We start from the raw sequence: 15,659 nt of genomic DNA on the forward strand, positions 1-15,659 counted from the left end.
GATCCAACTCTCTACAGGAGTATGATAGGGAGTCTCCTATACCTCACGGCCAACCGACCAGATATTACCTTCAGTGTTTGAGTTTGTGCTCATTTTCAGGCAAATCCTAAAGAATCTCACCTCACTACAGTCAAGCGTATCATCAGGTATGTAAATGATACTCTTCTCTTTGGCATATGGTATTCCAAGGAAACAAATCTTGTTGTTGCAGGATACTTTGATGCAGACTGGGCTGGAAATGCTAATGATAGGAAGAGCACCTCGAGAGGATGCTTCTATGTGGGAAATAATCATGTAGCTTGGATGAGTAGGAAACAAGCCTCGATTTCTCTCTCCACTGCTGAGGCTGAGTATATTCCTGCGGGAAGCTGTTGTACCCAATTGCTATGGATGAAGAAGCTGCTATGTGACTATGGATTCACTAAGGATACTATGATTATCAACTGTGATAATACTAGTACTATAAATATTTCCAAGAATCTTGTTCAGCACTCTCGGACCAAGCACATTGACATCAGACATCACTTCTTGCATGATCTTGTGGAATCTTAGATAGTTTCTCTCTCTTTCATTTCCATTGATAACCAATTGGCTGACATTCTTACCAGACCTCTGGATGGTAGCAGGTTTGAGTCCCTTCGAAAAGCCATTTGTGTGTGTGACATGTCCTAGACATGCTTTTCCATACTAGGATTAGACTTCTTTGTGTTTCTTAAGTCTTGTCCTCTAATAGCATGATGTTTTTAATTAAAAAAATTAAAAAAAGAAAAAAGAAAAGAAAAGAAAAGAAATTGGGGGGAGTTTTGTTGCAAGGTGGTTGTTTTTAATGTTTGTCAGCTATCTCATGTCTCCTATTCCTTTTTATTAGTTCATTATGCTTTGATGAATTATACTTACATGTGATTGAGAACATAAGTCTGACATATGCAAAGTTTTCCTGCTCACTTTTTATGCTTGATAGTTGCTTTCCTCATGTGATGATATTGTGCACTATCCAAGACTCCCCTAAAGTACATTTTTTTTTCCTCTCTAACTTCTTGCTTCTGAAAATTCTAATGAGAGAGATGTTTTTGATAAGATAGTCAAATTGACCAATATACTAGTTGAATCTAGAGCCTAAAAATTCTAGCATTTTCTCTAGGTTGCAACATCAAAAAGAAACAAGCAGTTATTCTTCTGAATTTCTTGTTATATGCTTATATTCACTACTTCTGTGTTGAATTAGCTTTTTATCTTGTCCTTCATGGTGCAAGTAAAAATTTTATCTTGTCCTTCATGGTACAAGTAAAAAATTAGGTTTGACTTTTGACTGATATTTCATTGATTTTCTCTCTTGTTTAGAAAATCTAGTTGCTTTAAATTATATCAGTGAACTTCAAAACCTTTTTGAGAAAGCCTTCACACACACACGCATTACATGAGTTGTGCAACCTATTTTAATTATTATGTTTGCAGGGATATTTTGCCTATCTAATGCTTGTCTATCGATCCTATGTCTGTGTAATTCTGACTTGCTATTTGGCTGATATCTCAGAATTGGATACATGCTTGTGCAGCTCTACTTGTGAAGGAACTAACCTTGTTGTTTTTCTCTCCCTTTTCAGCAAGATTTTTTTTTTTAACAAGTTCTTTGGTTTTTAGAACTGTTGTTGGATATTTATTACTCTGTTTACCCTTGTCCTCCTGAGACATTTAGGAGGAGTAATTTATTTGTGGTTTTTCTTATTACTCTGTTTTACCCTTTGTCATTTTGTGACAAAAAGGGGAAGTAATTTTTTGATTTGGACCGGAAATGTATTTTTAACCAGTCAAGTGTTTTGATCCTAAAATAGCCAAAGGGGGAGTTTGTTGGTTTGTAATTGGTTGCATTCTGTTAGACAAAATTACTTTCATGTAAGGATGCTTTTATACAGGGTGAAAAACGAAATTGACTTCTAAAAATAAAGTGTGTGTGCATAGGTGTCAACAAAAATTAAAGCACAGCGGAAAGTAAATGACACACAGATTTTTGTTGATGAAGTGGAAACTCAGTTAAGAGAAAAACTACTCCGGGGCAGCAAAACCCAGGAATTCCACTATTCAGAAGACATAGCTAGATACAAGACAGTAACACTCACATATACCGATGCAGTGGTCGTACCTTGATCTCTGATGTGTAACCCAACACGAACGCTTCCCAACCAGGTTCTCCTACCCGAAGGGGTCTTCAATGGAACTCCTTACCTTAGAGCCGACCTCTAAGATAGACTTCAGTTTATAGCACAACACACTTGTAAAACGGCTTCAGAGGGATTGATGACTTCTCTGAGCTCTAATGGAATTCACACCGAATTCTTACAGTTCTCAGTGCCCAGGGGCCTCTATTTATAGGCTGGGGGCTCAAATGAGCATCAGGAAAAATATACCTGGGCACCGTCCGGACGGTGGACATGGGCCGTCCGGACGGACAACTGTGCGACAAGATTTTTCGAAAATTTAGCGGGGAAATCTTTCCTGTTTAAGAGCCTCGTCCGGACGGGATGGTACATCGTCCGAACGGTCTCACGTCCGCTGCAAGTAATTTCCCTATAAGGCTTTAGAGCGTCCGGACCATGGGGGATGAGCGTACGGACGGCTATTCTTCAACACACAATTTCCATATATGCAATGCGCGTGTCCAGACCATAATAGACAGTCATCCGGACGGTTGAAGTCGAATTGGCAATTTCCTTCTTTGATGCATGCGCGTCCGGACCATAACTGTCAGACGTCCGGACGGTCATATCTGAATTGCAATTCTTGCCTTAAGGAGACTCGTGTCCAGACGGGATACCACATCGTCTAGACGGTTGATTGATCTTCCCTTTCTTGGAACTTGGAAAGAAATCAAAAACTGATCGAGTACTGAAAGGCGTCCGAACATGCTGCTGAAACGTCCAGAAGAATGCAAGCTGGCATAGAAACTTCTCGATACAGTGTGGGGTCCGGACGGGATGAACACTTCGTCCGGACGGATGATGCTGGTCTGTCTAGCGTCCGAACGGATGGAACAGTGGACAGATGGGCGTCCTGACGGGATGGCTCGATCGTTCGGACGGCTGACAGGGAACTTGAATTCTTCTGACTTGCAGACTCTGAATAGTGGAATCCCTATTTACAACATCTTTACACATAAGTGATTTTGTCCAAACACAGAATGGGGTCAAAATGCTAACAAACTCCCCCTTTGGCCATTCTGGGACAAAAATCACTTTACCGGTTTGGAAATACATTCCTGGTCCAAAATAAAAATTACTCCCCATTTTTGTCACAAATGGACAAAGGGTAAAACAGAGTAATAAAATAACCAACTGAAATAAAAATTACTCCCCCTAACGGTCTCAGAAGGACCCAGGAAACAGAGTAATATATATCCAAAAGTTTTAACAAAGCAAAAAATTGTCTCAAAATAAAAAAATAAAAATAAAAAAAAAAAAAGACAATAACAAGTTAACAAACACAAGAAGGAATCAAACATCCTCAGGCATGGGTAAAATCTCATCTGCATCATCCTCATCATCACTGCCGTTAGGATGATGATACTTCATGCACTCCTGAAGGTCCAGCAGGTTCTGCTCCACGCGTCTGTCGATGGAGTGCACAGGTAGCTGCATGGATGAGATGGACTGCTGCATGGAACACATAGACTGCTGCATGGAAGACATAGACACCTGCATGCTACTCATCCCTCCCTGAAGTGCAGCAAGAGCCTCCAAAATCTGAGCATAATTGACCTCCGGCTCAAATGGCGGAACAGTCTGTGAGGATGAAGCCATATTTGGAAAGCCGACTGGCATAGCAGCAGGTGGGGGCACCTCATCATCGGAGTCATCTCTCCGCAGCTGTGCATTAGACTTCATCAATGTCTGCTTGCTAATGGGCTACTGGATTTTCATCTTCGGTTCACTATTGACATTGACGCCCGATTGAAGAATAATTTGAGTGAGGAGGCAGCCAAACAGAAGACCAGCAGTGCTCTCATCACGGGCCTCTAACATAACCCCGAAAATGTGCTTGCATAGGCAGAAAGGCAAGCGGAGGTGGATTGCATAGACAAACCGGGCCCGTTTCAGGATCAGATCACTACGCCGGGCAACAGGCCAGATGTTCTACTGAATGATCTTGGCCAGCATGCGATGGGAGGTTGATAGGGCTCCAATCCGGATGGCAGTAGGCGCTCCTCACCTTGGGGAATGGCACAGAAGAATTCCCTGAGATCATCCAGGGATGGAGGAAGCACCACCTCATTGTATGGACTGGCCGAAATCTCGAGCACTGGGACTCGGATGATGTGACTGATGACCTGAGGATCAACAATGATGAGATGGCCTGCAACAGAGGACTGAAGCACCACTCCATGATCATCATTCTGCACCACCTCCAGGTTGGCGTAGAAGAGCTTGACCAATCTGGTGTACACCACACAAGCACAGCTGTGGAGATATCCCCAGTTGTACGTCTAGATGATGTCAAGTATGTTGTCCAGCGGTGGCACCATGATATCAGCCCGAAGGACGTTCCGCTCAGCAATGACGGAACGATCCATAATTTTGGCCTGAATTGCAGCCCTATCTTCCATAAGCCTCTGACGGACCCTACGGGGTGGACTGCCAGTAAACATAATTCTGCAAAAGATCCAACAAGAATTTTGCCAAAACAAATATTTCAAAAATATTCTTGTTAGGATAACAAAAATTTGGCAGAATAACAGTAGTAAAAGGACTTGTGTAAAATAAAATCACAACTAAGTCCAAGGAATTTCAATATATGCATCTCATATTCCAAAAGAAATAACATTCTAACAAAAAAACTGAAGAGATAAAGGCTGAAAAACAATACCTGGAATATGAGAAAAATGCAAAAAGCCAAAAACTTACAAAAAGAGAACTCACAAACAGCCAAAGTGAGATTGAGTGGGGTATAGTGAGAATGCGGCCAGCAGGGGAATTTATAGCCTTTGTGGGGTCCCCGTCCGGACGGTGGGATGACGTCCGGACGTTCGCTGCCTCAGAAAGGAGCAGACTGGTCGCGTGCGTCCGGACGATATAAAGAGACCGTTCGGACGATGATGACAGTGCGCGTCCGGACTCCATCAGGTCCTGTCCGGACATGTGGGCTCCATCCCCGTCCGGACCACCAATCCGTCCGGACGTCAATGTAGATTGTCCAAACGCTCCACACTGAAACACAAAAAAAATGAGGAAAATTTTTCAGAGACCAATTTTCTTAAGTCAGTATCAGAATACGCATGTATAATCAACTGATAACACAATCAGAAAGCATCTCAAAACTTAACAGAGATATAAAAGAGAGTTGAGATTTCAATTAGCACAAGTAATTTTCCTAATCATAGAAAAGTCAAATAGACAACTCAACTCAAGCAATGCGTGTGTGTGTGGAGACTGAACCAACAAGGTTTGAAAAATCATGACAAGAACAACCGGATTTCCTAAAGAAAAGAGAGAATCCATGACAGATTAGCCAAAAGTCAAACCTTACTTTTACTAGGGCCTAGCCATCCTCATCTGATACACTCCCCCTGAGATACAGCACTTAATTGTTTTACTTGTACCATGAAGGACAAGATAAATTTTTACTTGCTCATAGAGGGCAAGGTATATTGCACATTCAGTATAGAAGCAGTGAATAGACAATTTTAAAGCACAAAATTCATACGAATAACTGCTCAATTCTTATGGTGCTGCAAGCTAGAGGAAATGCCAGAATTTATAGATGCTACGTTCAACTAGCCTATGGTCAATTTGACCATTTTATCACAAACCTCTTCTCTTATTCAGAAATTCTAGAAGCAAATAGTCAAAGAAGGAAAGATGTACCTTTAGGGAGTCTCGGATAGTGCACTTTATCATCACATGAGGAAAAGAGCTATCCTACTTTTGCACAACCAGGAAAAAAAATACCTTGGCCAAAATAGTCATAAACTCTCAAATATATCTAAGCAAAGTAAATTAATGCTCGCAGAATTGAGATATCAGGTAAAGATACATACAATATCTAATAAGCCAAGAGAAAGTTTAATCCTGCAAATTCTCCCAATTTTTTTTTTTTTTTTTTTTTTTTTGAAAACAAATAAACAGAAAAAAAAAATAAAAAAAAAATAAAAAAACAACAACAAAGACATGCTTATGGAAAAGGAAATGACATCTAATCCCAGCATGTAAGGTAAAGCCAAACCTATCCTCATGGAGAGAGGTTTAGAAATTCCAAGACAGAAAAATAGCCGTCCGACGTGCTTTTAACTGTCATCCCCAAAAATATATCTGCAGAAGCTTCTCAAGATAACAAGAGAAAAATATGGGGATAAAATAAACAATTCCTCAAACAGAATGCAAGGCATGAATAAGATATGACAAGATAGACAATGCAATGCAAACATACCTGACATGCACTAGGATTTAGGAACCAAAATCCTAGGCATGGGAGACCTCACCTACTAGGTGAGTCCACTCCCCCTTAAGGGGTGAATTGTCTCATCCTTCCTTACCCATACCTTCTTTACCTATGAGGCAGGAGTGTGAGCCATGTCCCAATTGATCAGTCTGACTAGGACATTCTTTATCATGTTGACAAGCCCTTCATTGGTCTGATTCTTCTTGGGCTTGTGAGGCTTCACTTTGAAGCATTCGGCTTTGATGTGGCTATACTTACCATAGTGATAGCATGAGGGAGAATCCCTTTGAGAATAATGCCGTTGTTGCCGAAAAACATGATGAGGCTTAGAAAATTTAGAGCTAGACTTACCTGTCTTTTGCTCTGTTTTCTTGATCCGAGGCTGCTGATGTCGGATCTGAGGACAGTGTGGCCTGATGTGTCCAGAGACACCACAATGATAGCAGGTAGGCAGACTTCGTTTGCTGAAATGCTTCTTGAAGGGCTCTGCAAATTTAAGATTAGCATTTTCACAAACAATAAAAAACTTACCTCTTTTAGATATATGCCTCCTATGGGGCGGGACATATTTATCTGAAGAGGTTTTCTCAATAACGCCCTGTTTGGAATCCTCCTGCTTCTTCCAAGGTCTGTGGGATTTTAATAGATAACACTTTGGTCTGATATGACCAACCTTCCCACAATGATGACACATAGGAACAAACTTACCTTGTGTTCCTGAATCCTTGGAGTTAGGCTTCACACAATTATTCAAGTAAGAATTTTCTGAACAAGCTGCATCTACTATCACAGGCTTAATATCAACAGGATCTAATTCAAAGTCAGAAATATGTGAAGTAGAAGCACTCAAATCATCAACAATTAAACCAGGCTTGTTCGAAATATCTGAATGAATACACAACATGCTTTTCAAGTTATCACTTGAGAATTTTTCCAAGAGATTTTCAGATTCCTTTAATTTATTCTCAAGTGTATAAATAATGTTAAATAGCATGGCATTTTCAGATCTCAAAGAGTCAATCAAAGCAAGTGATTCAGACAATTGCATAATTAATGACTCTTTTTCTTGCTTCACCTTTTTAAGCACTTTATGTGAAATTTTAGAATGTTGAGCATTCTTCAATTTATTAAAAACCTTAAAGAGCTTAATATCAGAATCCTCATTAGATAACTGAGAAGAATTCATGATAAAAGGTGTAACCAAAAAATAGAAGTCACAAAGAGATGAGGATCACACTCAAGAAATAAATCCTAAACAGAGTGTACCTGCTTTGATACCAATTGAAAAACAAAATTCACTTCTAAAAATAAAGTGTGTGCATAGGTGTCAACAAAAATTAAAGCACAACGGAAAGTAAATGACACACAGATTTTTGTTGACGAAGTGGAAACTCAGTTAAGAGAAAAACCACTCCGAGGCAACCAAACCCAAGAATTCCACTATTCAGAAGACATAGCTAGATACAAGACAGTAACACTCACATGTACCGATGCAGTGGTCGTACCTCTAAGATAGACTTCGGTTTATAGCACAACACACTTGTAAAACGGCTTCAAAGGGATGGATGACTTCTCTATGGAATTCACACCGAATTCTTGCAGTTCTCAGTGCCCAGGGGCCTCTATTTATAGGCTGGGGGCTCAAATGAGCATCAGGCAAAATATACCTGGGCGCCGTCCGGACGGTGGACATGGACCGTCTGGACGGAAAACTGTGCGACAAGATTTTCTGAAAATTTCACGGGGAAATCTTTCCTTTTTAAGAGCCTCGTCCGGACGGGATGGCACATCGTCCGGATGGTCGTACGTCCGCTGCAAGTAATTTCCTTGTAAGACTTTAGAGCATCAGGACCATGGGGGATGAGCGTCTGGACGGCTATTCTTCAACACGCAATTTCCATATCTGCAATGCGCACGTCCGGACCATAATAGACAGTCGTCCGGACGGTTGAAGTCGAATCGGGAATTTCCTTCTTTGGTGCACGCGCGTCCGGACTATAGCTGTCAGACGTTTGGACGGTCATATCTGAATTGCGATTCTTGCCTTAAGGAGACGCGCGTTAGGATGGGATACCACATCATTCGGACGGTTGATTGATCTTCCCTTTCTTGGAACTTGGAAAGAAATCAGAAACTGATCGAGTACTGGGAGGCGTCCGGACGTGCTGCTGAAACGTCCGGATGGATGCAAGCTGGCACAGAAACTTCTCGATACAATATGGGGTCCGGACGGGATGAACACTTCGTCCGGACGGGATGACATGTCGTCCGGACGGATGGAACAGTGGACAGATGGGCGTCCGGACGGGATGGCTCGATCGTCCGGACGGCTGACAGGGAACTTGAATTCTTCTGACTTACAGACTCTGAATAGTGGAATCCCTGTTTACAGCATCTTTACACATAAGTGATTTTGTCCAAACACAGAATGGGGCCAAAATACTAACACAGGGATTCAGTATTTTCAGAATCTTTATATTCATAAAAATGTTTCTAGAAGATTCTGCATAGATTTAAAGTCAGAGAAATCGAATCTCTTGCATCCGTTCGGACGATGTAATATTTCGTCTGGACGCTCAACTGTCCAAGCATCATCCGTCCAAACGATGAGAACTTTCCGTCCGGAACTTCCTCTATGTCGAGAACCTTCGAACTATTCCAGCTTGCATCCATCTAAACTTCTTAGGAACACGTTCGGACGATCTCAGTGTTCAACAGGTTGAAAGATTTCTTTCCAAAAAAAAGATATGGGAAGACAGCTGCAACCGTCTAGACGATGTGTGTTCCCGTCCAGACTTTCTCCTTCATAAGGCAAGTCGTGCATACAAAGTTCAACCGTCCGGAAGTCAGTCTTCATGGTCTGGACGCTCAATCTTCATATATGGAAATTGCATGCATCAATTCAACCGTCCAGACGTCAGCCTTCATGGTCCGAATGCTCAAAGCCTTGATATGGAAATTGCGTGCAGCTAAAGTGCAACCGTCTGGACGCGGCTCAATTCAGGAAAAAATATCTTGCGAATTTGGAAAGTCGGTTGCACAATTGTCCGTCCGGACACCCTCAGCTACCGTCCGGACACCGCCTAGGTAATTCAAGTCAAACGCAAATTTGGATTCCTGTAGCCTATAAATAGAGGTCCGTATGCATGTTGTTTGAAAGAATTCAGTATTGAATTCCGTAGAGCTTAGAGGTTATATTTTAGAGTTATTGTGTTGAATCGGTCTCTCTCAAGCCGTTGCCAAGTGCTGTTGCTATGCTAAACTGAAGTCTATCTTAGGGGTTGGCCCTAAGGTAAAGGATTCCATTGAAAACCCCTTCAAGTAGGTGACTTGGTTGGGAAGCGTTCGTGTTGGGTTACACGTCAGAGTGCTAGATACAATCACTACATCGGGTATGTAAGTGTTATTGTCTATGTACTAGATTTGTCTTCTAAATAGTGGATATCTTGGGTTTTGCTGCCCCAGAGTGGTTTTTCTCTTAATTGAGTTTCCACTTTGTTAACAAAATTCTTGTATCATTTATATTCTGCACTTCTATTATTTTGTTAACACATTGTGCACACACACATGGTTAAAATAGAAGTCATTTATTTTTCATATACAATTAGGATTCATGAGTGGTGATATTAATATTCTATGAATGTAAATATATTATTGCATATGATGAACTTAGAACTGCACCAAAAGACTGTGAGTATTCTACTCACTGAGGATGATACATGGTTGACTTTTATAATGTTGTAATTTCTGCTTTATTTAATTGTGTACGAGTTGATTGGAACATGTTTGGTTTGGAACTTTGCTAATTTTACTATCATGAATTATGAACCTGCTGATAAATTGACATTGCATATTTTACTATCATGGATTATGAATCTGTTAAGCAATCAGTAAGACCGAAGGTTAAAGTAATAAGACAAAGACCATGGGTTAGAGACCCTTGGCACCAATGAATAAATACACCATGGGTTAGAGGCCCTTAGCACCAATGAAAAAATAGATCCTGGGTTAGAGACCCACGGCACAATATGGATAAGACTAGTTTGGTTAGAGACTCATGGCACCAAGATATCTATACTTGTTAAAACAAGTGGTTAAAGTCCATGGCAATGATAAGACCGTATAATGAGTTAAATTCTCATGGCATCTTTCTATCCATCTACAGTAATGAATGAGACTGTATAAATGGAATTGTTAATGAGATTGTGCATAAGTATATATAGCTGTCATCATATTGTTGCATAGTGTACTTTTAAATAGATCAGTATTTCATTATATTATTGAAAACAGTTGACTCACTTAATTACAATACGGGATTGTGGAAGTATCTGCAATCACATATTTATTGGTACAGGTTCAAAAGATAAGAGATTAGATTAGCTAGCTTTGAAGATGTTAAAGCTAATGTTTTTGTAACTGTTGTATTTATTTGTAATCATTTGTGTTTACATGCTTTTTAGTAAGTAATATGTTTAAAGAAATGTTTGTATTTGGTAGGCTTTCCATGTATGCTTTTGTGTCATCTGTGACACATGTTCTATGTATTTAGCATAAAGAAACTAGATGATTTTTAATGAATGCCTAGAAGAAATTCAGTCAGCTCGATGTGTTATCTCAATTCCTAAGTTACTAAGAAAAAAATATATTCCGCTGCCAAATTCCATCTCTGATGTAGTGTAATGCCCCAAATTTTAAATTATTATTGGACAATATTATTTATTATAATAATATTAACAATGAAACGAACTAAACTCAAAATGGATTTAGATTGATTTTTAATCGATTAGATTAAAATAGTAAAAATGTGAGATAAAAATATCAGTGGTAAAAAGTAATTAGTAAGCTTTTGATAAAAATCTTACAAAACTTAAATATTAAGTTAAGTTAAGATATTATGTAGATTAAATTATATAATAATATAAAAAACTTATCAAAGAAGGTTTACTTAATCAACAAGTCATAGAAAATATATATATATATATATATATATATATATATATATATATATATATATATATATATATATATATATATAGATATAGATATAGATATATCTCACAACTTGATGTGCAAGTTGTCTTCTTCTTTCCTCTTTGTTTTCTCCTTCTTTCATCTTATATCTGAAATCGAGAGAGAGGGACAGGGACGGTGAGAGAGATAAGCAGAGAGAGACAGAGAGTAATTGAGAGATCGAGAGATCCGAGAAAGAGAGAGAGAGTGAGAGATCGGGAGAAAGAAAGAGATCAACGGGAGAGAGAGAGAGAGAGAGAGAGAGAGAGGACCCGATCGTTGGTGGGTTTGTGCAGAGAAGGCCGAAGGTGCTATTCCCTGCCAACTGTAGAGGACCCGTAGCAGACCCATGCCGAAATAGAACCGGTTTCCGGTGGGTTCGACAGTGAGATGATTTTTGGTAGATTTTCTATAAAAACTCTCAAGGTAAATCCTATGATTCGATTTAATTTATCAGTTTATTATGGTTGATTAGGTATCTTGGATTTGTGGTGTTTGACCAGTTGGGTGGTGCTCTAGCCATGTGGTGTTGATAGATTGTTAGTTGGGTCTCCATGGGTTGTTTATGGAGTTGTGTGTGATTTTCTGGAGTTTTTGTATAGAGAAACTGGATAGATGTTATGATTTGTTAAGCAAATGTGAATTTCCTATGGATGACTGAATCTGTTAAAATTTTGGTTGATTTGTATAAAGTTTTTGATGAATTTTCTAGTAGTATCATTGCATGTATATGAATAAAAAAAAAAAAAAAAAAAAAAAAAAAAAAAAAAAAAAAAAAAAAAAAAAACTGAATATATGACAAGTTTAGAAAATCAAAACTGTAAGGGGACTTAATATGAAAGTACCTTTAATTTCTTTCACCGATGGGTTATTGAGTTTGTTAAAAAGAAATTATGGGCCTTTTATGTGCTTGGAGATAGATTTGACCGATTAAAATAAAAGAGTTGTGATTGAATTGTGGTTGATTATATGATATTAGATTTTGGTGATGCTATGTAATTGGGATTCCTAGGTTGTGGGAAGCCGATTGTGGTGGACTTTTGGTTGTAAAAACAGAGTGAATATTGAAGATTTTGACGTCAATTTCTGTTTGAATTGTTGATTTCATCTGTTAATTCATAGTATAGATGATCTCGTGATGGATATTACTATTAAATTATGATCTTGATGGTAGGAGAATTTTTAAAAAAAAATTGAGTTGTAATGTTGTAATTAAGTTTGGAGTTATTTTATAGTAGATTTTGTGAGAAGTACCGAATAGATGCATTGATGATTAATTATGATTCTTTGATGGTTTTCTTGAATTTTGTTGATTTTATCAAATTATAGTAAGATTGATTTTATGGAGAAAATTGTGAATGATGGGTATTCTTGAGGTAATAACCGAGTAGTGTTTAGTGTGATTTTGGATAATGATTTTATAGTTGGAAGATGACATTAGTAAATGATTTTGGTATGGGTTACAGATTGGTGATTTAAGAATTGTTGAAGTAGAGATGTTATGAATGTTTTGGTGAATCAAGTGTTAATATATTTAGTACTTGCTGGACTTGATTGACATGAGTTGGTTTAATATTAGGTTGTTTGGGTCATGAACTCTTGGACTAAGGATTAGGGTATTCAAGGAGGTTGCTATTTTTGGAAGATTTTATGTGATTGGGGCTGAGTGAGTCATGCTTGTTGGTAGTTTAGTCACTAAGAAATAATGTGGATTTATGGTTGTTGTCAGACCATTCAATTTGGAGATCTTTGGTTACGTGTTATGTATACTTTAATTAAGTTTTAGACTTCAAATTTCAAAATATTCTCCTAAGCTTCTTCTTTCAATTTATTTAGGTAAAAGCTCGACCCCGATGCTAATGGCCGGTCCAGGTAAGGGAAACGCTACCTCAAAACCCCGGCAAAGTTTTAATAAAACTTTTTCAAAAGAAAAAGTCGGGGATTTTCTAAACTCTTTCAACTCTTTTAATATTACTTGTCTTTTTATATTATCAATATAATAATGCTTTTGTCATATGATGTGATTTAAATCTCATGTGATCATACTTGGTTTATATTTGATACATGTGCCCCATATGAATAAAGTTGGTGAAATCATAGTTCTCAAAGTATGTGCACCATATGAATAAAGTTGATGATATCATAGTATATGTGTTACATGTGCACCATATGAGCAAAGGTTGATAATATCATAGTATATGTTACATGTGCACGCAGTTTTACCCCCGCGGTACCATGTCATAGACGATCCAGATCATATATGTGTTATGTGTTATGTGTTATGTGCTATGTGGTATGTGGGTAGCATGGCAACCACACGGAAGGACTAAAGTGTGGGCTACCGGCAAGGTGGCCTTCACCTAGGAAAGTTCCCAACCTGGTACAACTCTCCCCTGTGACAACACGATGAGCCCATAGTTGTCCTTTGGGATGAGCCAAACGTGCGCCGCTCATGATTAAAAGCGGAATTGGGCCAAGGGAGGTTAAAACTTACACTCTGCATAAATGATTCATGCACCATTCATTCTACATTTGATCTACTATATATCATTCAACTGTTTATTTATTTACTTGCTAATTTATTTGAGCTTTATTTAGAATTTCTGAAAAATATCATGCTCTTGTTTGTTGTACTTTCCTTACTGAGTTGTCGAACTCACCCCTTCTTCCCCAAAATCTTTTCAGATAACACAATAAGACGGAGTCATTTCTTTGTAATGGCGTAGACCTCGCTAAGAGCAATAAAATTGTTGGGGGACTGATGTGACTTTTGTATTGTATAGTATGTTTCCCTTTTGAGATTTATAGCTTTGTAAAGAGCTACTCTTATGTACATATAAATAAAATAGATGATTAAGGTCTATATTTGAAGATGTGTGCTTTATGTAAATGTATTTTTTAGGCTCAAGTTCGTGTTCCCCTTATATCCCAAATTGGAGGCGTGACATGTAGTAATGTCATGTAATTAATCAGATTTAATTACTTACGCTTTTTATAAAAAGCAGAGCGTTACACGTATGCTTGGATTTCCCAAAGGTCTGGAAAGCTTATGTACGAGTATAGCTGAGTTATAATGTCTCTTGTTCCTTGCTTAAATGTATTCGTATGCTTGTATTTCCCGAAGGTTTGGAAAGCTTGTATACGAGTATAGCTGAGTCATATGATATATATATATATATATATATATATATGTATGTATACACATTATGATGTAGATGAGTTTATATGTGCATGCTTCCAAGCGAAAGATTGGAACTTGTATATATATCCACAGCTATGTAGTATGGTTTAACTTGTTTATGAAATGTTTGGGTGTACCTTATCAACTACGAAACGTTTTAAAGGAAAGCATTATACCAAATGTAGCTTTTATTGTAAACATATGGTAGAAAAAAAATAAATGCCAGCTCATAACAAAAAATTAGTGAGTTATATACTGTTGAGACTCTGGACTCATTATTCCACCTATGCAAACATGGCAAATACCACAATCATATAGATGATGATGTTTTGGCTGCAGGTACCGCAGACGTTGGTGAGGACCCTGTGGCTTCGTATCTGGGATACTACATCTAAGGCTCTTGGCAACGGTTTTGTGGCTCAGACTTGAAGATAGTCCAATTTTGTGTAGATTTTTGTATATGGCATTGTGTCGTGTATGACACTTCTTGTATAGCCATTCTTTTCTTATGTAATTAATACAGTGATAAGCCTTAATTATATAGATGGTTAAATGGCTCTGGATGTTGTAGTTTTAATTATTCCTTTTACTTAATATTATAGTCTCTTATATGTTATGCACATGTTATGAGATGTGTTTGAGTTGTGTTGGTTCATGGCTAATTGTCATGTCACTATGATGATCCATTTTGTATAAGAAAAAAAAAATGGGTCTCACACGTTTCGTCCACCGTCACGAAGATGGACCGAAGTCCATGGGCATAATCTAAGTTTGGCTGGATCTCCTCAACGGGATTTTGGGCTTCAACGCTAAGATGGATCTCAACAAACTGAGCCTCTCCACCATGTTTCAGAGAAGCAGACGAGCTATAACCGTTCGAGAGTTGGTCATCGAAGTTAGAAGAATCAGCGGAAGAAGACATTTTTGTAAAAAGGAAGGTTGGGTTGCAGAGAGAAGAGGAAGAAGACTTAAGAATTTTCGAAGTTCAAGTTTCTGAAAACGAAAGCTAGAATGAAAGGAAAGGGGGGATGAGGTAGGT

At 38.4% G+C, this 15,659-nt stretch overlaps 1 long non-coding RNA gene across 2 annotated transcripts; it reads left to right on the forward strand.

Annotated features, from left to right (window-relative positions):
* The first annotated feature begins 11,501 nt into the window (after positions 1 to 11,501).
* On the forward strand, positions 11,502 to 15,242 carry LOC133858725 (uncharacterized). 2 transcript variants are annotated; one of them, XR_009898558.1, is made up of 4 exons: positions 11,502 to 11,865; positions 13,276 to 13,311; positions 14,125 to 14,221; positions 14,960 to 15,242. It is a non-coding gene; the product is annotated as an uncharacterized LOC133858725 (long non-coding RNA). The 2 variants fall into 2 exon arrangements; XR_009898557.1 differs by lacking the exon at positions 14,960 to 15,242 and having other exon boundaries at positions 14,125 to 14,589.
* The last annotated feature ends 417 nt before the right edge of the window (positions 15,243 to 15,659 follow it).

This window comes from Alnus glutinosa, chromosome 1, assembly GCF_958979055.1.
Source record: "Alnus glutinosa chromosome 1, dhAlnGlut1.1, whole genome shotgun sequence".
Taxonomy (NCBI): domain Eukaryota; kingdom Viridiplantae; phylum Streptophyta; class Magnoliopsida; order Fagales; family Betulaceae; genus Alnus; species Alnus glutinosa.